The 22,874-nt window shown below is 41.6% G+C and overlaps 1 protein-coding gene across 7 annotated transcripts in view; it reads right to left on the reverse strand.

Moving 5' to 3' along the window:
* chl1b (cell adhesion molecule L1-like b) overlaps nt 1-11,042 on the reverse strand; it is a 35,607-nt gene extending 24,565 nt beyond the window's left edge. For 6 of the 7 annotated variants that reach the window (XM_037251899.1, XM_037251897.1, XM_037251898.1 and 3 more), the window contains exon 1: nt 10,899-11,042. The gene's annotated coding sequence lies outside the window, so the exon portion shown is untranslated. Of the gene's footprint in view, nt 1-638; nt 786-10,898 lie in introns of those variants that run through there. The other variant, XM_037251896.1, reaches the window with a different exon arrangement.
* Between the last annotated feature and the right edge of the window lie 11,832 nt (nt 11,043-22,874).

Raw genomic sequence — 22,874 nt, forward strand, 5'->3', positions numbered from 1 at the left:
CGGCAATTGCTCCTGGCATATCTATGCCACAGCAGGACATGATTAATGGCAGTTATTTCTCAAAGTTTTCCATGAATCAAAAGCTGAAGCAATATATTCAAGTCAGTCATACCAGAGTTCTGTTTTCAGGCAGACTAAGAGAATACAGTACATACATAAAGAGCATCATTAGCTGTAATTCAGTGCTTGAATTTCCTGTTCTGGTTCTGAGCAGCGCATCTGGACAATACTACACCGGCTATGCTGTATGTGGTGTACTTCCTGTCATAGGGTCAGGCTGAGGTTGTGTTGAGACAAATCCATTGGAATGATTACAAGCCAGACACTCGAGATTTACATCACAGTGTCAGTATTTATTCGAAATACTAAAGTGTTATAAACATGGTCAAATTGAATAATATGTTTATATTGTTGAAAATCTCACCCGTTCAGATCAGCATCTACGTTCATATGTTATATGGAAATAATTTTTAGGTATAAGTGTAAAACTGCATCACAAACATTTCTGCTTGGCAAATAAAAATGTCATCCCCAGGTAAAGAAAGCTGCGTCTGAGTGCGTCATCCAAGAAGGAAATGCCTCAACATGCATATAAATATGCTACACATGATACATATGGTATGCATATACATACTTACAACAAGTGACATCATCCTTTCCTCCGGTCCCCATAAGGAAAGTATATATTCCCTTCAAATGCAATAACATCCAGTATAAATCAGCAAGTAACTATTCGCAAAAAAAAAAAAAAAAAAAGAGAGAGAGCTGAGCTGCTTTGTTTGGCTTCATACAGGCTTGATATGGAGGAAAAGCAGCACTGAGGGTCGTGGTCACATATGTTGCCTAAAGCCTGTGCCTTGGTTAAGACGCTCATTAAGCCTCTGACAATCAATCCGGCCGGCAAAGCCCCATGTAAAAGGCTATTCACATGGAGAGTACAAAAGAGTGATGGAATGCAACTTCCAGTCCCCGATCCCTCCTTGTGGCACACAAAAAGAGACAAAGCTGTATGAAAATTTCATCACTGAAAGAAAATCACAAGTATTAATGTGATCCTGCAAGAAGATGATGTCAAAGATAGAATTGATGGAAACAGAACAATGTACGGTCCTTTACTGTTGACCATACCGTACCTACTCCTGCTGATCTACTCTTTTGAAGCACACACAGTTTGTTGCACGGCAAGGAACAAATGAACTAATCGACCGATTTAGACTTTTGGCATTACACAGAACCGGATTGTTCTACTCTGATGAACAGGGAGCTCCATTCTATGGCTACACAGACGGACCGAGGCTTGGTGACATGTCAAGTGAAAGCTCGGTGAAGTGCTGAGAATGTTGATAAGAACCTTCCACCAAAAGCACAAGCTCGCTCCCACAGCACACGGGTGGGGGGTGTACACCAGGTGCACTCAATCTGGATGATGTATGATGGAGGGACTGGTCTTAGATTTGGGTTTTACCAAGGAGAAAGGCAGAAATGAGAAAGGGGGATGGTCATGCTTGAATTATGCTGATGTGGTGTATAAGAGCGGTGGAAATGCAACAAAAGCTTGATTCCACAACTTGCAGCCACGGAGAGGATGGTTTGGAATATGAAACACTATCATTTTAGTTTGTTTTTTTAACAATATAAACACATAGGTGATACTGGATCTGGTGAAGGACGTTTTTGAGGGGCGGAGATCAAATGAGTGCGGTCAGCCAAAGTCAGTAATTGAGAGCACTCGGACCTCTGTGCATTGCCTGTGCCAGATCCTCAGGGCCCGTGAGCACTCATTAAGCCACAACAGGATGGAGCTGCCATTACAGCCACAGAAACACAGGCAAGCCTTGTGAGCGCTTTACAAATGCTGAGTGTGGTCATGGAAGCTGAGGGAGGTGGGGGACTACCAAGACAGGCAGTTCCGAAACACAAACCTGGCATTGCCCTGGACTCAACCCCGGGGGGAAAGCCCCCCCCCCCCCCCCCGCCTTCAATTCTATTCTTGCAAGTCGTTAACACCCCTGAAGGCATGTGGAATGCATAAGAACTCAATTTCCAAGCAGACTTTCCTACGGCATCAACAATATAATCTACCTACTCCACTTACACACCTACCTGCCCAGGTCTAACTCAATAAACTATTTTTCCTTTTTATTAAAACATCTATCTCTGCAGTCAACAGCCTCACAGTCACGGTTCCCAGTGCCACGGTTTAATGTAATCTTTCCCCAAAAAAAAAATCCTGTTTTGCTGCCAGAGAAAACGCTTACAACATCTTTAATTTATGACATGGCTGTAATCTCCCTCAAGCAGCAATCATGGAATGTTATCAGACGGCAACAAGATGGAATTTATCATTCTGCTGCAATTACAATCATGCTCCCTTGACCTGCAGCCCCACCTAAGCAAACAAATATTAGAAAAAGACACAAATTGAAATTAGAAGCCATGTTTCTCGGCTTTGTGTGATTTTTACACAGACAGTCAAAAGACAGACTGGCCAACTTTTCTTTTTCATTTCCGTTCGGCAGCTGCATAAAGACAACCCGGGGAGGTCTAGTTGTGACCGTGTGTGGGCTAACAGGATTGTTAAAACATCACACTGCTGTGTTTAGAATGATTGTTTTTCCTATTTTTAATTAAAAGAAAGACCGTCTTTGCAGCTTATTAGGGCATTTAATGTCCGCGCATTTCATAAATGAATCTTATTGCCGTGGGAACATTGCGAGTGTGTTCTTCTCCGAGCATCTCTTGATAGCCAATTAGCTCACGTCAGGTTTATTTGCCTGGAGGCACATTTAAATTAAATGCCCAGCAACCAAACTCACATTATGTTTTCCTTCAAGCTCCATTTCATCGGTTACACATACATGATAATTGTCCTTTTCGTTATTGTTTTTTTATGAAAGCAGGCTCAGGGTACTTGGTGTTCAGGGAAGGCTCGTTTGGATTTATTATAGAGGCAGACATTAAATATAGGACATGTTTAAAAAACGTTATTTATTCCCGTACAGCATACATGGCATGCTGGAGTGTAGCAATTAGGCTAAAATCAACTTAAACAAGCGTCTCGATTAAATCTAAACACATTTGAAATAGTCTTACAGAAGCAATATAATTACTTCACTTTTTATATGTACTGCACTACTTGTCCTTTTTCTCAATCTCCAAAAGGTACATACGGTAGTTTGTCACCTTGTTGCACACAACTAATTTACTTATTTATAGCCTATTTTTCTGCTGAACATAAAACAGCAAGTCAGTCTTGGTTCGATATGAGCCCGCATTTGTCTTATCTACAGTCATGCGACGACATTATGGTGTGTTCCACAGGTCGGCCAGAATGGAATTACCTTTTGAGGTTTTGACACAACGTCAATCTCTGCAAGCTTGAAGCCAGACGTCCACTACACATCCAGATAAGAAGTAATGACTTTGCCTTGCAATTACTGAAGGATGCCTGCCACTTTTCTTGCACAATTTTCAGTTAATACTTAATATTACAGTAACTTTAAGACTCATGTAGTGGTTGTAAAGAACTAATTTCTCACGAACCATTTCGGTTCTGTCTTTTGCAAGGTCAGATGGGGGAAAGCAACGTTAAACTTTACAGCCTAATGCCACATTCTAAACAGATGTTTCATTGTCTAAATATAAATCTCAGTTGACGATGTAGTGATCCATGCTTGCATGCATCTTTGTGAGAAGGCTGCAAACAATCTGCCTTGTTTTAATAGTTGTTATGTAGAGTAAAATGTCTGTCTTTGATGAAGTCCCAAGGCAACAACAGTGAATGCGGACCATCTCAGTTAATGCGGACCATCTCATGTCACGAAACGGGAACTCCTTCTAAATGTGTTAAGACTCGATGGCAGTGGCATTAGCATTTTGGACACAAATGAATGGAGGCATTTGTTCCTGTGTCCCCTGAAAGAGTCTATTAATGGAAGGTTTAGCAATTGCTCTGTTTTCCACGTACCCAAGTCTGGGCATCCCACGTGAATAATTGACATTATAATAATTGCCGGATTTCAGATTGAGCTCATTTGTAATATTTTTGAAAACCACACCTGAATATCATTCAGATTTTGGATTTTTTGTTTCGACCTTATATGGATCGAAGCCGAATATCATTCAGATTTTGGATTTTTTTTTCTTTTTCATATGAATCTAAGCTGTCCAATTTGCAAGGAATGTAACTGAAATATATATGCACTGATTAATATCTTGACCGATATTAGAACATTGCCCAATATTGTATCAGCCAAAAAAGGCAGGCTTCAATAAATTAGCCGAAATGGGCTCTAAATTATTTTTTTAATCTAAAACATGTGTTCTGCTACTAAATGTAAACAAATGACCAACTGTACAACCTTTTGACCCAGATTGTTTTGCAAACTCAGACGACCAATTGAGTTTAAGATCCAAATGGACGCACTACTGGATTCTGACCTCGACTCTATATGGGTGACTAATCCCATACACGATGAGTATTGATCTGCAACGGGTAGGACAGAGCATAGCCGCAGAGCAGATCATCATCAATGATGCTCTGGTAACCACAATATCATCAAATTCAATTAGCAAAGGATGCATCCTGATTTTCCTCACATCCACAAGCCATCCGTTTTACCCGGCCCATCCCCCCAGTTTAAAACGGCTTCCTGTGTGTCCACCAATATTGAACCCCATGTTTTCCAGCTCTTAAAAGAAGATAAATGAGGGCAAAGTCCCCAATTAGTCTCCTTTGTTGATTTCAAGAGGTTGTTGCAACTCATGCTTACTGCACACTTACTGCACACTCCAGCTCTCTGCTTTCCAGTATATGACACGGACCATGAATTCACCTCAAAAATTTCATGTGGTCATGCCGTGAAGTCTCAGATGAAGCATCAAAATGTGCCGAGGCAGCACTACAGGGATAGCCATTAGTGTCCAAAGCTCTGTAGCTCTAATGATGATGGCTGTGGATTTGCTGTGGTCTGCATTGTGGGTAGCGGCGTCTCTAACATGAAATGTTCTTCAACATGCGCTTTGCAGATGCATTTACTGAGCCGAGGCAGAGCAAACACCATTTTATGTGGTTTTCGCTTATGAGGACAAAGGCTATTCAAGATCAATAAAATAGATTTGAGGTGATGCCCGTTTTCTAAAATGTATAGCAACGAGGTGGCATTTAATTGACACTTTTGATATTCTCCTGTGAGGCTTCTTGGAAGACAAACGGCATAAACTACAGAAATATCTTTCACTAATTATTTCCAAACCTCAAAATGTCTCAAAAGAAAGTCTGCTTTCTTCAGGACTGAGCTAACTAAACACAGACCTGAAATGATCCATTTGTGTCTAAACAGCTTTGTAAAATGAGTGTTTTGTAAAACATGTCATGTTTGTGTTATTCTGAGGAATGCCGTATGATATGCTCCAAGCAGCAGGAGACTCGGGTCCTTGCACGATCTCCACAGAAAGACGCCAGCCTAATGAACCCTTTGCCACATTTTCCAGTCTTGCTACGATCCAGCCACCCTGCAGGTGGTAAACAAAAAGAGGCGCTCAAGTCATAGAGGCCTTCATGTGGTATTAATGGAGCCGGGCCCTAAGCGGCAGAGGCAGACTTGTAGCCCGGCACACAGGAAGAGGCACAGCCATCTGCGAATGAGCTCGGGGAAACAGGGAATGCTCTCTACTTGTGGATGTGACGCTAATGTTTCAAAAGGCGGCTGAGTTACACCGCGCAGCGCAGCCCGGGGGCCTATAAAGCTGCAGCTCAACAAAAATACACACCCTGGGGGAGTCAAAAACTGTGAACGGGCCCTCATGAGATGCCAAATGCCGAACTGCCACACACTCTAAAGTGGATAATGGCAATTCCATGACACGGGGTGCAAAGTGTGGGTTCAACTAGGGTGAGCAAGTTGAAGCAAGTGATTACTGAGGTGTAAAATAGCTTTAAAAAGCAGCTATGCCCTTGTTTATTTCTCAGGGCAGACACCCGTGAATTCATCAACTGTCAGAAAAGTGACAGGCCTCAACATTACGTGCATCAATTATTTTGGGTTTGTGAAAACACACAGCGGAACTGTCACTCCAAGATCTCGGTGCCCCTTCTAATTTATGGTGACCCCTGCTGAGACTTTTTTTTTTTTTTTCCCAGAAAAGGAATTTATTACAAGCGACATCAATGTCATATAAAAGTGTGATTACACTTTGTGACACTTAGCACGTTAGTTCACATCTGGTCTAACGTCACAGAGTGCTTAGAATCAGATTTCACAACCTGCCGTCAAATAAAAAAAAAAAGAAAATACCCAAAGGGTTACTGTACATATTAAATAACATTCGATCCCTTGCAACAAAAGAAATCTCTGCCGGTCCACCGTCCCAAAAAAAATGTAAATACCGTTAAAAAGCAATGCTGTGATCTGAATTATGAAAACTTCCCTGCTGTGAATATTTTTTGCCAGGCGACAAATAATTCCACTGCAATGCAGTCAAGCATGACTGAGTAGCATCGAATCTGCATTTCTGAGAAAAGTTGTCAAACACCGGATGTCAATGGTTTACCTAAACTATAAAACGCCGCTGGACTAACTAGTCAATGAATATTAATCCATCTTCTGTTGTCAAAGAAGAGAATTAGAGGCAATGTCACTCAAGAAGTCAGAGAGCGCCATGAAGTCAATTTAAATGCAAATGTGACGACAAACTTTTCAAGGAGGTGTGGAGTTCTTCTCTGACTCACCGCTTTAATGTCCGTGCCAGGAAGATGACATCATCTCAGAAACTGCAAGTCGGTCAGATGGAATATAGTATCTCCTGATAGTGATTTCATATCAAAAGATGAAAACCCAGCTATAAACAATGTATTGTGAGATTTACAGCATTTTCTTTCCAGAGACCAACAAAATAACCTCTCTGGGATCATACAAACATATTTTTGAAAGAAGCATATTTCTTTGCAGAAACAAAACTCAAAAGGTCACACCAGTGTGCAGTTAATGGGAGCAGGGGTCACACTTTTAAAAATGTGGAGCTCTGCAAAGATGAATGAATTTGGATCCGACCCAGTTTGGCACGACTGTTTCATTCATCAATTGTTTGACGAAGGCTGGATTTACTTTGAGCAAGAAAGAAAATGAAGTCTAGCTCTTAGTTGGAGATGCTTAGAAAAGAATAAATGACTTATGGAGGCCAGTCTGACATTGGCAAACTGCTTAAGGAAAATGAAAGCAAAATGGATCTAAAAAACATCCAAACTGCGGCAGTGCAGTAAATTATCAGAGCTCTGCCACAGGATCCATCCGGAACGTTTTGGTTGTTAGTAAGCTTTATCCAATCCTCTCTGCCAATTAGGATGAAGAGATTAGGTCATCGGTTGTTCGTGAATTCTCAAATAAATTAAATGAGTCAATGGGACTGCTGTTACCCAAAACAAATACGGATTACAAAGCCAGTTCAGGTGATTGTCCAATTAGTAAATTGGTCAGCCTTTAGTTTCATGAATCTAATCAAGCTTGATTTGTTTGCAAGTCTTCACGTATAGTATATAAAAAAAATCTTGTGTGAAAGCTACAAGTATCATTGGGCAAACACAAAGCCACTCACACCAAGATTTCATGTTCACACCAAACCAACATGGCCGACAGAGATCTGTGCCTGCTTGGGGTTCCTATCACAATCCTCTTACAGGACCTATGAGAGCATCACAGGTATTAATGAGGTCCCACAGGAAGCATTTGGTTGCACAAGCGGCCCTGTCTTGCAGTCACCTCATTTCAGGCCCATTAATTGCCGCAGCACCTTCAGAATGACATGACGACTTTGCAATCGGTGATCCGGTTCGAATGAACGTCAACTTCACGTGTGTTTGCCAAAAATGACGGCGTAATATGCATTTAACAGATAATACCGTTTATTTTTTTCCAGGTTTTGTGCAGGATGACCTTTGTCTTTTAATAGCCTCAAAAAGGATTCGTCGTTAAAAAAATGGCTGGATGAAATAGAGGGAAGTCCGAGCATCCCTGCTTAAGATGCAGCCCCCGCAGCCTGACCCCGGACAAGCAGAAGATGAATGGATGTTAAAATTTCTCAAATGGATGTTACAAATTAAACCAACTTTAGAGCTTTATTCGGACGGAATAACTGTGATAAAATTGAACAATTTTATCCAAAGAATGTGAGAATAATATGAGGGGCGTTTATCTTTGGGTCGAGTTCATCCTGTCTGTCACGTATGTCCACCCTCATCCTCGGTGCCCTTCACTTGCCTGTCCCGGGGGTCCCCTTGGATCCTTATCAAGAAGCCAGCGCACAATAGCCTTCACTGAACACAAAGCTAGCAATACCGTGCTCCTCTTTTCTATTCTTTACATTTGTCACCTTTATTCCAATGTTCTTTGTTCGCCTTCCCTCTGCATGCATGACTTGTCCCAAAGTCAACTTGCACGTTTTTGCTTTCACCAGTGTCATTTGGGCATAGCTGTCGTCTGTTGTTCCTTGGGGGGGTGTCTGGTGGCGGCGTACAACACTGCTTTTTACATAAACATTGAATTTTATGGATGTGTCCAGTGCTGCCATGGTTCTGTTTTAGGCTCAAGATGACAGCACAGCATTTCAATGTATTATTATTATTTTATCTCTGTTAGTAACCTCGATATTCAGCCATAAAATATTTGCCAGCACCCTTCCAGGTCTTCTCGGACCCACTCCGCTATCCCGAAAATATAGCTGATAAATATGCACATTGCCAGAAAGCAGTCAGGCAAATCCTTCAATTCATCTTATCGCGCTCACTCTTTGTGGATGTGGTTTGTGACTATCATGAAAGGAGAGAGCTCTGGTATTGCACGGCGCCAAAGCACTCTAAGCCTGCAGTTGGGTGCATGGGTTGCCGCTATAATTGCTTGGAGCTCTGGAGCCCCACCTGAACCTCACTCCGGGTCAGGGAACTTGCTCGGTGCCACATGTCACTTGATATTACCGCCAATCACACGGGGAAGAATAATCTCTTGAGCAATTTACCTAATTTCAAGATGCCCATGAGTAACATTACTCAACACAAACGCACGAAAGGTCCGCAGTGCTCTGCCACATTTATAGACCACTAAGGCAGGTGATTCACGGTTGCCATGGTGATAATAGAGACATGCACGTCTCCTTTTTTTACAAGCTACTGGAACATCCACATCACGCTGAAGCATGAATCATTCCAAGGTTACTCTATTGTTGTTTCTTATCGACAAAAGCTACAACAACTGCTCATACTTTCAAACACAATGCAATGCATGTGAGAGCAAACACACACGGACTGTAATCACAGGTGTGTCTGTTGCCAGGCAAACAGCACATGAACAGGTGAAGCCTGCTTTCATCTCACATCTTCAATGCACGTTCACCTTCAGAGGCTGTTTGGGAAGTTGTGCAATCACAACAAGTGAGACACGCTTGGAACACTGTTTTTCCGTTTGTGTGCATATGGACCAAAGAGAGCAAACATTGCAAAGCCTCTGAAGTAGTCGGAAGTTTGATGTTTTCCCAACTTTGAAGGAAACATTTGATGAGTATTCACAATAGAGCGCGCCAACCGCTAAGATATGAAAAACGAGCCGTGTCTGCCGTGACAAAGGATGTTCTGTTGGCTGCATTTTGTGATCTAACTGATTCAAAGCATGAAAAGGTCCATGAAATGCATCAGGTTGGAGCTGCATATTAAGAGGCCGGGGACCGGTTGACGCGGGCTCGTTGGGAGACCCAGGACACTTTGCTTGTCCAATTACTGGCTCTTGCTCAAATTGTTGGTGAGAAAGAGTCGACCTACTTCTGGACACAAAGCACCACTGCCCTGAATAGTGAGAGGCTGTAGAGCGTGTGTGATGACAAGTGCTATTACAAGCTCTTGTCTTTGGCCTACAAATTCACTTCCAGGTAATTATTGTGTATGTGTGCTTATGAGCAGAAATAGGATCTGCTCCACTGGAAGAGCAGCTTTGAGACGATGACATTAATTAATGTCAGGCTGACCTTCACAAGGTCTACGTGTTAAGTAATTCAGCCATTTGGGGCGGGAGTAGATTAGCTACATTAAATTTCTTGAAATTTGCATACTATGAAAGGAAAGCCAAAATATCACAGACAGGTTGAAGTCCTGAACAAGTGAAAACAAAAAGACTAGAGACTTCAAATATTGTGATTTTTTTTAAGGCATCATTAATAATGAGAAAGTGCAGTAACATGACAGCATCTGAAATGAGGTGTTGGTTGTGTTAAGCAAGTGAGATAAATCAGGTCTATTAATTTATCACGGGCAGCTGAGTGTACAACAGCTACACGCATCCCCATCAATTACAGCAAGCTCTCAGCAACCACCGCTGGCCCAATCCAATATAATGTCACATTATTAATGTGCTTTTAATCACACACTAAAGTCTCATCAGTCATTGTGATCTTGTCACGCAATTACAACCGGCAAAAAAAAAGCCCTCGTCTACTTAAAAGTGTGTTTATTTCAATTCACTTTCTCACTCTGTCATGTTGAAACTTGCGAGTTTCTGGTATTTTCACAATCGAATGACAATATTAAGTTATGCTTAGAATGAAACTCATTGATCATGAATTCACAGGCAAGAAAAGCATAGTTTAAAAAATATCACAACTCCGGGCTTGACGTTATAATGTTCTGCCGACAACAGCTGATCAGCAAAGTCTTTCATTATTTTTAAGCTATGTATACAGCCCCCTGCCTATAACAGGAGTCACACGTGCAAAATACCAACAAAGTGACAGCTATAATAAATTCCAGCATCTAACTTAGATAACTAACTGCCCCCCCCCCCCCCAAAATATATATTTCTTTGAAAGAAAAGCACATCCAGAGGCATTATCATTTGAAAATAACAGTTTCTGAAACTAACCTTCAGGTGCAACATAAGGCAGTCCTTCACCAAGTTGGCTAAAATCCCCCCAACCGGCCAAGCAGAGCAGATGGATATTCAGCGGCGTTTTGCCCGGCTTGCAGTGAGTGGCTCTGAGCTGTGGACCAGCCTCCCCTCCTCCTCTCGTGGATGCTGCTTGTGCCACTCCCCCCCCACCGCCTCTGGAAGAAAAAAAAGTAATAGCAGTTTCTTCCTCCGCCTCCACAAAGACTGACTCAAATAAAAGCGGGGACCCTGTCGCAGTCAATAGGTTTTAGAAAACCCCATGGCAACGCAGAAAAAGCAGTGGGCAACTTCCCCAAGTTGTGACCGGGTTAAAGACCCCCACCCAAAAAAAATATAGTGACAGCGACGTTAGAATGCGCAGGTTTTACTGGTCAGAGGTGCAGTGAGGGGAGCGCTAACGTCAATGGATGAGGAGGATGCCGTTCATTGGTAGATGGGAGTGAACAAGTATTTCAGAATGAACTACACTGAACAATAACGTGAATATAAATCCACACTCACAACACAATGAGATTAACACCACCTAACATTTTTCTTTTGATGCCTTCATTGGTTGGTCTTGAAAGTGGGAAAATGTAATAAATCTAATATTGCAACAGGATGAAAATGAGTATCACAAAAACAATTGGGGAAATGATTTATATATAAAAGCAGTAGAAACACTTGAGATGAATTGAAAGTAAATTGTTTTTATTCATGTGAACAGCATGACTCTCTGTCAAACTGTATTTTGTTGACTTTCCCAAAAACGACAAACTAACTAAAGCAACATATCAACTGTAACTGGTAGTGATGGGAAAATGAAGCTTCAAATTTGCTTCATGAACCATTTGTTGTGTTGTTAGTCTAAATGTAGAGCTTTAAGACAGTGCCATCTAGAGAAGTAAAAAAAAAATACATCTGGTTCACGAAGGAAATCTGAAACTTCATTTCCCCATCACAGATTCTGTAATACGTGACTGTTGGCAGCACATTCATTATTTGTGGTTCTGAATGGACAGCATCTGAAAAAAAATATTGATTAATTAAATTCACCATGTTAAATGATCTCGAAATGTAACAGGAAATAATTGGTAAGTGGTGTTTCAGAGTTAGGTAACGCTCTAGAGGAGCTCTCTCAGCTGAATCACTGTCCCGTTCAATAACTCCGAAGGAGATACGATCACCATGGTAACCTCTAAGTGCAGTTTGATCCCCACATCCAATCAAACTCAGCTAATTGAAGTCTTTCAGATAATTGCCATCAGCTAATTAGACCGTTTTTCAGAGTCAATAAGTGTTTACCAAACACGTGGTGTTTTTTCCTCAATTTGGAACTACCTGCTTTGAACAATACACTGAATAGGTGACTTTTTTGTTATACATATGTGTGTATACTATATTATATAATCAACAACAGCAATGTAGCAAAACATAATGTGCCAAGGTATGTCTTGGACTTGCAGTAAATTGACACATAAACATGTGTCATTTTATGATAACACCGGTTTATTGTATTGTCAGATATAATCGTCTCTGAAGGGATGTTTGATTTTAGCATCTGTGACCACATCAGGTCATTAACAAATCTTTGAATCAGAGAAGCAGCCAGGAAAGGACAGAGACAAATCAATTTGGTGACCTCAGACTCTTGGAGAAATTGAACGGATTCCCAACTGCAAAATGACGTAGTGGTTAGATTTTATCACTGTTGCGAGTAATAATAGGTTCACTTCCCATCACTCACTGAGTCACTGTGTTGATTACACGAAACCGCATAAGGGTTGAATATAAATCCATCGTTGGGATTATCCGGGAAAGACATTTTTGTCTTAAAAAGTGCAAACATATTTGCTTCCGAGTCCATCTTAGTCCTTAGGGAAATAACGACGGGTGCATGACTGACTCTAATTGGAAAAACAACACAAATTGTCTGTACCGCTTATTTTGTTCTTTGGCAATATTTGACTAAAGATATATATATTTTTTTAAATATAACAAGTTTATCTAGAAAATGTTGAATTAGATGATATCAGCTTTTAAGATCTACATTGCGAATTGCATTGTCTCTTTATATCGGGTTCATATTCGGCACCAGACAAAGGAAACGTGATGCTGTAGTTTGACAAAGAACGGGAGCAAACAGATGCGAAAATCAGATTATGGTTTCTCATAATCAGATTGAAATAATGGATTAAATGAGGCACACATGTAAAAAGATACTTTTGTGAGGTTTTCTATGTGAGTGCTCTCATCAGAACAAATTAGATTTGTGGAGCATCTGCTTCCTTTTTTTTTTCAGAGGGGACTTCTTCATGTCTAGGTGTTAAATGTTTTACTGGAACCTGAGCTATTCTTGCTACTGACTCTATATGTTGTTGCTAAAATCTATGTAATAGATTTTTTTATATTATACGAATATTTATAATTGTTGGAATTGTACTTTATTGACTTTCACGCTTAAGTCTGACAATCAACTGTGAATTTAACCCCAATTTTTGTAATGAGTTGCTTTCTCGTCTTTGCATATTGAGTAATAAAATCCTGAAACTTAACTTATTTTGATACTCTTGCATTTAGTTAAACCACATGGACCTGTTTTACAACCGCTTCTCCGCTCACTCTCTTTGCCCCCAAAACTGACCGCAGCCATCAAGTGGTTATGTAACATTATTCAGATGACTACATTGAATATTTCAGAAGAATTGCTACTTGGATATAAACAACTTGGAATGATAGCACCACCCCCGCAGACAGGGCAGGCCGAGAAGAAAAGAATGGAGCTGGTGCCATTGAAAAGCCTGAAAACAGAGGCAAACTCTGTCAAAGGTGTCAAAGTTCACATGCAGAGAATGAATGCACCCCCATCGGTTTGTTTCCGTGCGCTTGTTTTCCCTCTCTCTCTCTCTCTCTCTCTTTCTGGCTGTCTCTTTCTCCGCAGCGTTGAAACACTACGGGACTGAAATCCCTTCGCTGGTGTCTGCTGGGCTGCATAATGAGAATAAATGAGCTGGAAGTAAATAAGCAGGCTGTGTGTTGCTCACCACTCCATACCAGTCACATATAGCCTTTCATCAAAAATGAAGATGGATTATGTTGGCAAAAGGTCAGAACAATAGTGCAGTGTTCGGTGAGGAAACCCCAAGAAGCACAACTCCACAATATATAAATTGTTTAGCACAAAAGCATCTTCAAACTGATTTTATTTTAATTTTAAGAAAGATTTCTTGCAATTTTGAATTTGGTTTTAGTTGATCAATTTCATCCAAATAAATGCCATATTAGCTTCCCAGCTGCTCTTGCATCCTGCATCAATTAGCAATGCATACCACAACCTTATTTTCAATACATAATTAATATCAGCAGCAGGTGGAATGGGGGTGTTTTCCTTGGGAGATCGTGCCATCTCTCCAGCGACAATGTTCATTTCCTTTTCCATGAAAGCAACAAGGAGCATGGGCAGACTAGATATTCGTCGGGAGATTCACAAGTGTCTGGTAGAAGGTAGGTGGGGGGGCTCGCTGTATGAAATCTGTTTCCATAGCAATGCACATATTGCTGTTCTAAAATGTGAGCAGGATGGGAGACTAGTGCCAGTGTGTGTCAGTCATTTTACAAATAAGGGAATGGGGAATACGCTACCCCGCGTCTGACCGTAATATAACTGTCACACTCGGTGATAAAGATGAAGTGTTCTTATTGCATATGTGCTGTTGTGTTTGGCACAGTTGTCTTTTGCGGCTTAGCGCGCACTCAGGAGATAATTTATTTAGCAGTGCATAGATCCAGTCTGCAAATGTGTTGTCTTTATTGTTGAGAATAAAGAGACAAATCTGTACAATAGAAGCTGGCTTCATTTCTCCATCATACATATTTAAGTAGCATGAACAAGAGAGGCCTTTCCGGCTTTTCTTTCGTACACCTCGACTTTGAGATGAAATCATTTCACGAATGCAATCGACCATGTTGGGAGGGACGTGAATGAGAAGAGAAATGAGGCCTTTCTTCTCGAAGATGAATGTGATTTGATTATTTGATAACGACATTGCTATGGAATTGGATGAACACAATGGGTGGCCGATCATGCAAGTAATTGTTTCCTGCTGTTATTCAAATGACTGCATCATATATGGAATATGTACAATCTCCAATATGATGCAACAATTAAGGAATGCATCATTATGTTTATTAATTATTTGACTAAGAGGCTGATAAACAGCACCATGAGAAAAAAACGAACGACACCATTTCCTTCATTCTCTGCCACTAGTGAGCATGCCTGACTGGAAGAACATTTGGCAAGGGTTGAATGAGAAATGATGCTCCGGTGGGGTGGGGGTATGGTGGCAATGTAACTGTGCCCGTGGGAGAACAGTGTTAGTTATTTCATCCACTTCAATTGAATTGTCTGCAGGAGCCTTCAGAGGTGTAACTAAAATATTTAAAACACATACTGGTTTTCTATATTGAATCTTGCAATTACAACTAAATTGTATGTATAATATAGAATAGGCTTCCTCTGGTGTTGAAATCTAACGTTGGTTAAAAGGTATCGGTTATACAACCGTAACTTTGTTTCGTATTTTTTTGTGTGTGTGAAACTTGTGCAGAAAGTGGTCACTGAAACATTGCAGCATACCCAATCGGTTGTAGAGTATGCTTTAAACCACAGGTGTCAAACTCAAGGCCCGGGGGGCAGATACGGCCGGCCACATCATTTTATGTGGCCCGCGAAGACAAATTGTGCATCAAATTCGTGTGTCATTACTAGAATTGCAAATTGTCTTCACTTTTAATAATATCTTTTCTTTTTTAATATTGAACCAGTTTTTACTTGTCTGATTTGAAAACGAGTTATTTATCAGTTTGTTTTATAGCTTTTACTGTATATAATATGAGGTGCTCATACATTTGTTTGGGTTGACAGTTATAATAGCCCTCCGAAAAAAGCTATGACTACAATGCGGACCGCGAAAAAAATGAGTTTGACACCCCTGCTTTAAACTGTCAGACTTAGCCAAAGTAAATCAAGTGTGTTTATTCCTTGTCCCAATTTACTGCCCGTTTCCTGTTCCTGCATTGGGGTGAGACATCCTAGATCTTGTCACCCGTCTAATGTGGACACGTGAGCTGATCTCGAGGAGTTGGGGGTCTTGTCAGTGAGGCAGAGGAAATGGCACATGTGCCGTCAAAGAGGCGAGCAGCAGTGATTCAGGGCTGCCTGACTGATGTCACTTTGACAGAGAACAGAAAGGACTGTGTTGGTGTCAGCAGGGAGCCAGACGCCAACACGCCATGATCCCTCTTCGACTACACTAGCCACTATTAATGGCCTTCACCTCAAAGGAACCCCCACCCGCACAACCCGATGAGATTGATTAATACATCTTTCCCACTTATAATTTGTGTCACAGTATGTTGAACCGATTGGACCTCATTATTCATATTACGTTGGATTTAGCAATACCAATGTATTCCTAAGAGCACAAAGATGAGCTATAATGACCCCCGAAAAAATATTAGGTAGTAAACCAACCAGAAAAACTTTCAATGGGAGTCTGAAAACAAGTGGCTGGCTTTGTTACCATGGCGATAAGGCTTACATGGAACTCAGGAAGTCAATTAGCAATCTGGCTGCATCTCATTAAATGTCTGGCAGCGGTGAGAGCCGGGCGGTTTTAACATTTGAGACCAGCCACCAGTGGGAAGATTGAACTCTTCGCTCCCTTTAAATGCTTTAATGGAACTTTTAGGGGGATCAGGAGAGAGCACATGCAATTGTCTACACATTCTTTGCCGTGTGCAAAAAAACAAATACAAAATTGGAAGCCGGGGACAAACACAAAAGAATCCACCAAGGAATCTATCCATCCAAGTCCTGAGTAGACACACATTTGATTCTCATTTAGTATTCTTCATTCAAACGGGACATTGATGAACACTGGTACAATACCTGGGCTGGGTGAAAGTGCTCAAGTTGGCATCCAGCTAATTTCCATTACCGTGGTAGGTAATGTAAAATATAAGCAAGAGAAACTCCTCCAATAATTTACACTTTCATATTTTAAGAACAGTCTAAAGCGTGCAACCAAGAAAGTGCATTCCGCAAAATGTGGGAGTTTCTAACAATTACATTTACAAACAAATACGCGAGCATTTAAATTTGCATGAGCCTCCAGAAATAAACAGAAGTTGCTTGCTGCTCTGTCTTGTAGCTTTGCTGTGTCTCTAGGGATCAAGGGTGGAGCATGAACACTGAGCAACACCACCAAAGTAACCTTCCAGACAGCTCGCTCCCCTCCCTTCCCCCGTCACTTCCATCTGAATTCCAAACAGCATCAAACCCCTACCAACAAAAAGCAATATGGATTCGCCAAATGAATTGCCGAGCTTGTTATCAGGCAGGAATATATCAGGCTGCATGCTGCAGGTAGGTGGGAAAATGCTAATGCTCTCTGTTCATTATCGCCATTGACCAGTTTCATTGTAGGACCTGATGAATGCGTCGGCCGAGTGCATTCAGCAGCGTGGCTTCCTGTCATCGTGTGTGACAAGTGCATGACTTCAGCGTGCCCCCGGGGCAGCTGTGTGGGGATGCCGCATATCTTCCTCATCACACGAAATAAAGGGGGACTTTGATGCTATCATCCCCTGCACACGAGACACTACGTACAGTCACTGTCACACAACAGCAGATTTCCATTTCCCCAGTAATTGAGTTTCTGTCTCGCCACTTGTGTTCACAGGAAGCGCCCACCAAACCGGGGTCACACCAAAGCACCCATCAAACCAGTCACACCAAAGCACCTGGCCACTTTTTGAATTAGAATACCAGCTCCAAGTCTTGTACTCTGTTCCCACTTCAGAAATAAATGCGACAAAACTTATATAAATGAAAACCTTGGGAAATTATATTGATGTGATCAGTTTGGACGCGGCGGTGCCCCCTCGTGCATTTCCGAGGCTCTGGACTTCAATTGTGGAGTTTATTGTTCGGCTATATGATTGCGTGGGGTTACTTGACTCCATTCAGGGAAACCCAGACTTCCCTCTCCTCTGCCACCAGAATGCTCCCTCCCTTCAAACGACAATTAAAACGGTGAAGGTTATGCGCTGCTGCCCTCTGGTGGTAAAACTAAGAGTTACATTTCCCTGCCAGCGTATTTTCATTTTTTGTCTCGGTCGCCCTCTGCAGACCATTTGTGTTCTATAAATTATACCCCAACAAGGCACACAGGTTGAGAAAAAAAGTTACACGTTGCAGCCTCACAGCTGATATGCTTGTTTGTTATTCCAAATAGATCCCACGACGATGATTGCAACCAATTATAGCAACCTGGTGTATAATTCAGCAGAATTATTCTTGAATGCCTTCCTACAAAGGGGAAAGAGATGACTCCCCGATAAAAACACTTTTGAATTCAGGTTCTTTTCATATTCCCCTTGACTTTGAGCTCCCCTTGCCACCGGGGTATTGCATTATTTTCTCGGAAAATTGTCTTTTGAATATAATTAAAGTCCCCTTTTTTTTTCCCTGTGTCAGCAGGGGATATTGTGGCAGGTCAATAGAGCACCGATGTAACAGCAGGAAGATGAATCTTAGGAGCGACTCCTATTCATACCCTTGAGCAAGGTGCTTGTTCTTACAAGCGTAATTGCCCCTTCAGCAAAGTTACACTTGTTTTCCATGTACAAAACATCATACATCAAAAAGACTTATGGGTGAGGTGTGTATTAAGACACTCCAGCAGCAGTATTTTACAGTAGCTGCAAAATAAAAAAATAAAAATATTAATATTTCTTAGTGTAGAGTGGCTCAGTAATTTCAGAGTAATTGTTTTATTCAAGTTCTGGCACACTGGTTCCACCAGGGGATGAAAATAGTGCAGAAAACGCACACTCTTGTGCTCATTAGATATATATTTTATAAGAAGAAAAGGAAAAGTTTTGATGCTCTTCACACAAGATGAAGTAGGAACACAGTCCGGATTCATACATGAGAATATACAGCCTTGATGATGCCGGCTGGTTTGAATTAATTTGATTTTTGCTTTTCACACCAACACCGCCTCCTGCCATGTGTCGATTGCAGTCTAATCACACAGCCCACACCTTCCGTTAGGGTTGACAAATTATTGTGATCGTATGATTATGTTGGAATGTAGACTAAAATCATCAACTTTGTCACCTTTCCTTGACTCTGGAAAGTTTCCACGTTCAGTTGTTGAAACTTTCCAAATGATGTGGAAACATTCTTGCTTAGTTAGTTATCCTCCACTAAGTTTCTGTTTCCACAAACTTGTAAAACAAAGAGCTAAAACCCTCTGCACTGATTAACCAGGTTGCAGAGATGACCCCCAAAACCCCACTCTCACCACCACCCTGCTTTCTCTCAATAAATATTCCCTTGCAAGTGGCGTAGGTCAGACTGCTTTCAAGCACCTCTATACCACACAGGGTGTTGATGGCTTTCTCCGCTTGCAAGCGTAAAATGGCCAAACTGTCTCACGTGTGGTTCTTGCAAAGACGTTAGAGTGAGGAACACTAACACCTTCTGCTGTCAACCTTCTGAGTGGAGTCGAAGAGAGAGCCAAACATGGCACACATCCCTCGAGACATATTGGCCTGTTTAACTGAAGTGGCACATGGAACAAACCAATGCTGGTCCACTACTAAAATTATCCATCAATGAAGCAACTTCACATTCCCCACTTGTGGGGACATAAAGAATTCAAAAACCACACCGGTCCAAGACCTTCATATGTAGAATGTTGGCATAGTAACCACACAGCAGCAGATACGTACTTGTGTGAAACCCTTGCAATTGCACAGTACTCAAGAAAGACGAGGAGGACCATAAGCTCTGTTGACACCACCAAAATAGAAACAATATATCCTACTGAGAGCATAATTCAACACAGAACTTATATTTCCGAGACCATTTGAGTCGAGCCACCCGCACATCTGCTCCAACAATCGGTCTGCATAACCATAGACGTTCTGCATAAACTCTCCGAGAGAGTCGTTGTCCTCATCGGGGTTTTCAATGTGATTGCAGTTGGGACAAATGTTCCTATTCCGTGGCGTCTGGCACTTTGTTTTCTTCACAAATAAATCCCGGTTTTGACGATACGCCTGGGCAGATGGCAGACAGCATGAATGGCGTTGTGCGAGTTTGTGGTTTGCTGATGGTCTGGTGTGGGCAAGGATATGATATGGACAACAAATACAGTATTGGAGCATTTTGTTGATGGTATTTGGAATGCGCAATCTTTCGTGAGAAGTCCAGGGTTACCTTAAAAATGTATTTCGAGACAGTTGTCTCTGTTAAAAAATGACAAATGTAATCCAGGTGCCAACATATTGTCATGTAACTTGATTCATTTTGGTTACTTGTGCATAACTCTGATAGCAACTATGCTAATGCTGGCCTCGCGGCACATTGCAGTTCAGCCTGTAGTAGTCTTTGGAAAGTCAAAACTTTTTATGCCATTTTGACCTCAAAAAGTACACAACTATTAAATTTACCTTTTACACAACACCAGGTTGTCACACATTTAACAAGCGAGATATTATAGCAGTCAGATGGTATGCTTGTAACTTATTAACAGCGGAAACTGTTTTGCCGTCTGACCCGCAGCTTTATGCATTGCCGTACATACAAAACATGAAATCTTTACGGGCACTCGCTTGAACCGGGACTGATATGGTTGAGCGGGCCAGTGGTGGCTTCATTTGCAGCCTGTCCTGAACATCACCTGCACTGGAGGCAGTGGCGGATTCTCGAAAAGTAAAATCAGAAGTCTCAAGTTGCTGCTGACAGAACAAGCCCACCCAAAAAACGATCTGATTTCAAGTGTGACGAGTGGATGCTAACTGCTATAATTTGACATCAGCTGCCTGTTTTGACAGAAGAATGACAGTTAGCTTTCGTCAAGACATCTGGGAACTGTTTCAAACAATCCACGTCTCCCGTTATAGGTTGACGATAAACGTTCTGCTGATGTTATTCTCCTGGCGTTAAGAATAATATTGCATGTTTTGAGGCCTTTGTCGCTCTTATTCACGTTAAGTCACACTTGTGATGAGTTGATATTTGCCTTGCAGGTTCCAAGAATGCGAAAATCTAAATTTGTCTCTGTTGTTTAACTGTCGAGCAGACGGCTAGAAAACTGCCTCGTGTTCTAAACTCAACTTTTGTGCCAGCCTCATTCGACCATGTGGAATATTTGGAATGAATTGTTCATGGTATAGTGTATATTCAGGCAAACTTTTTGCAAGAAAGGCTTTTGTCTCCGACTGTGGCACATAAGTCAGTCCACCAAAGGATTTTGCTTCTCTTTTCATCGCGAAAAGTCTCCCTACAGCAAATGGGAAACCTTTGGGGTATTTTCTGCTGTGTATTTCTAGTCCAGTGTCAGAAAATGTTGACCCGGCCAGTCTTGTGAAGAATTCTCTTGATGTCAGACCAACACGTGCCCCTTAAATAGCGAGTATACATAGATTCTGCTGCAAATATTTAATGAGAGTATTGCTGAATATTGGCCACCCTACTTTAGCCTGGCTAATAAGGCCAGCCGAGGTCCCGGTTATTACATTATCAAGCCCACGAGTCTCAAGGGCTGCAATCTCGTGTGCAGAAAGCAACGCGCTGCCTGACTGGAGATGCACCAGGGAAGGTTGTTGACGATCCCCAACCTCATTAGAGGGCTAGTCAGAGGCGTCTGGTTGCAGTGCAATCTCATGGAATGTGTCTCCACCCAGGAAGGGCTCTGAAGCCTGCTGGTGCGTTGTAACCATGTCGGGCTAGGGGTGAAGCCAAAGTCTGTTTGTAGCTCTACACTGTTTTGACATTAATTGTCCTCCCACAGCAAACACACCGAGGCCAGGCTCACACTGAGCCTTTGTTTAAAGCTAATGTTTGTAAGGGAGGAATTTAATATTGCAATGTTTGGAATTTTTTTTTTAGGGATGACATTTTTTTAGGTTGTTTTGAGTCCCTACCATGTGTGATCATCTTGTATTTACGGTACAGTGTTTGATTAGCATCACTGATGATGCAGCCTCAGGGTTGTGTATCTTGCTCGAGGAGGCTTTGACATAGTCAAGAGGGAGATGAGAATCGGACCCAAAAGAATTGCCCCGTGAATCAATGTACAGTTTTGTAAAAAAAGAATACATTTGAAAAGATATACTCTCATTTGTTTGTATATATAGTAGACACATTATGGTTATCACATTATTATGATTTTATTTGCACAGCCATGGCCAAGTGGTTAAAATGATCACCTGCCACAGTGAGGAGCCCATTTCAAAATGTGGCTGTGGTGCCCTTGAGCAAGCCCTTGGGTGCCCAAGTAGCCTCCCACACCAGTGCTTGCTCCTAAAATTGTGTGCTTACCGTGTCAAATGTCATGTCCGTGTGTGCGTATGAAAAAGACGATTCTTCATCTAAAACTTGTCTTGAATTCCTCCCACAGATGTCTGGTCCATTTTAGGACCTATGGTCAAGAAGTAAAAAAAAACAACAACATGACATTATTGATTGCAAATGCACATTTCAATCCACGCCCAGTATAATACAATTGAAACATAATTTGCAAAGACATGCATTGTGAAGAACAGCTTTTTACTCCCTTCACATGATTTACTGATCCACGAAATTCAAGCAGAAATGGAAGGAAAAAAAATTAGAGTCTCCAGGACACTTGATAGCCCACATCAATGTTTGAAGCAGGTTTGCCTTTGACAGGCAGAATGGAAAGCCCTGCCAGGAGTCGAGTGTGAGGCGGTGCATCACTGCACTGCGGTGAACAAAGAGACTCGACTATGAGACCTACTGTACTGTACATAGCACCCTCAGACAAAGATTATACTCCGGAGCAATGTCAACGTCCCACGACGCCCTTGGCCTACTTTTCATTGATGCAAAGAGCATTAGCAATAATTTTATGATCTATTATTTCTAAA

Source organism: Syngnathus acus, chromosome 5 (genome assembly GCF_901709675.1).
Source record: "Syngnathus acus chromosome 5, fSynAcu1.2, whole genome shotgun sequence".
Classification (NCBI taxonomy): domain Eukaryota; kingdom Metazoa; phylum Chordata; class Actinopteri; order Syngnathiformes; family Syngnathidae; genus Syngnathus; species Syngnathus acus.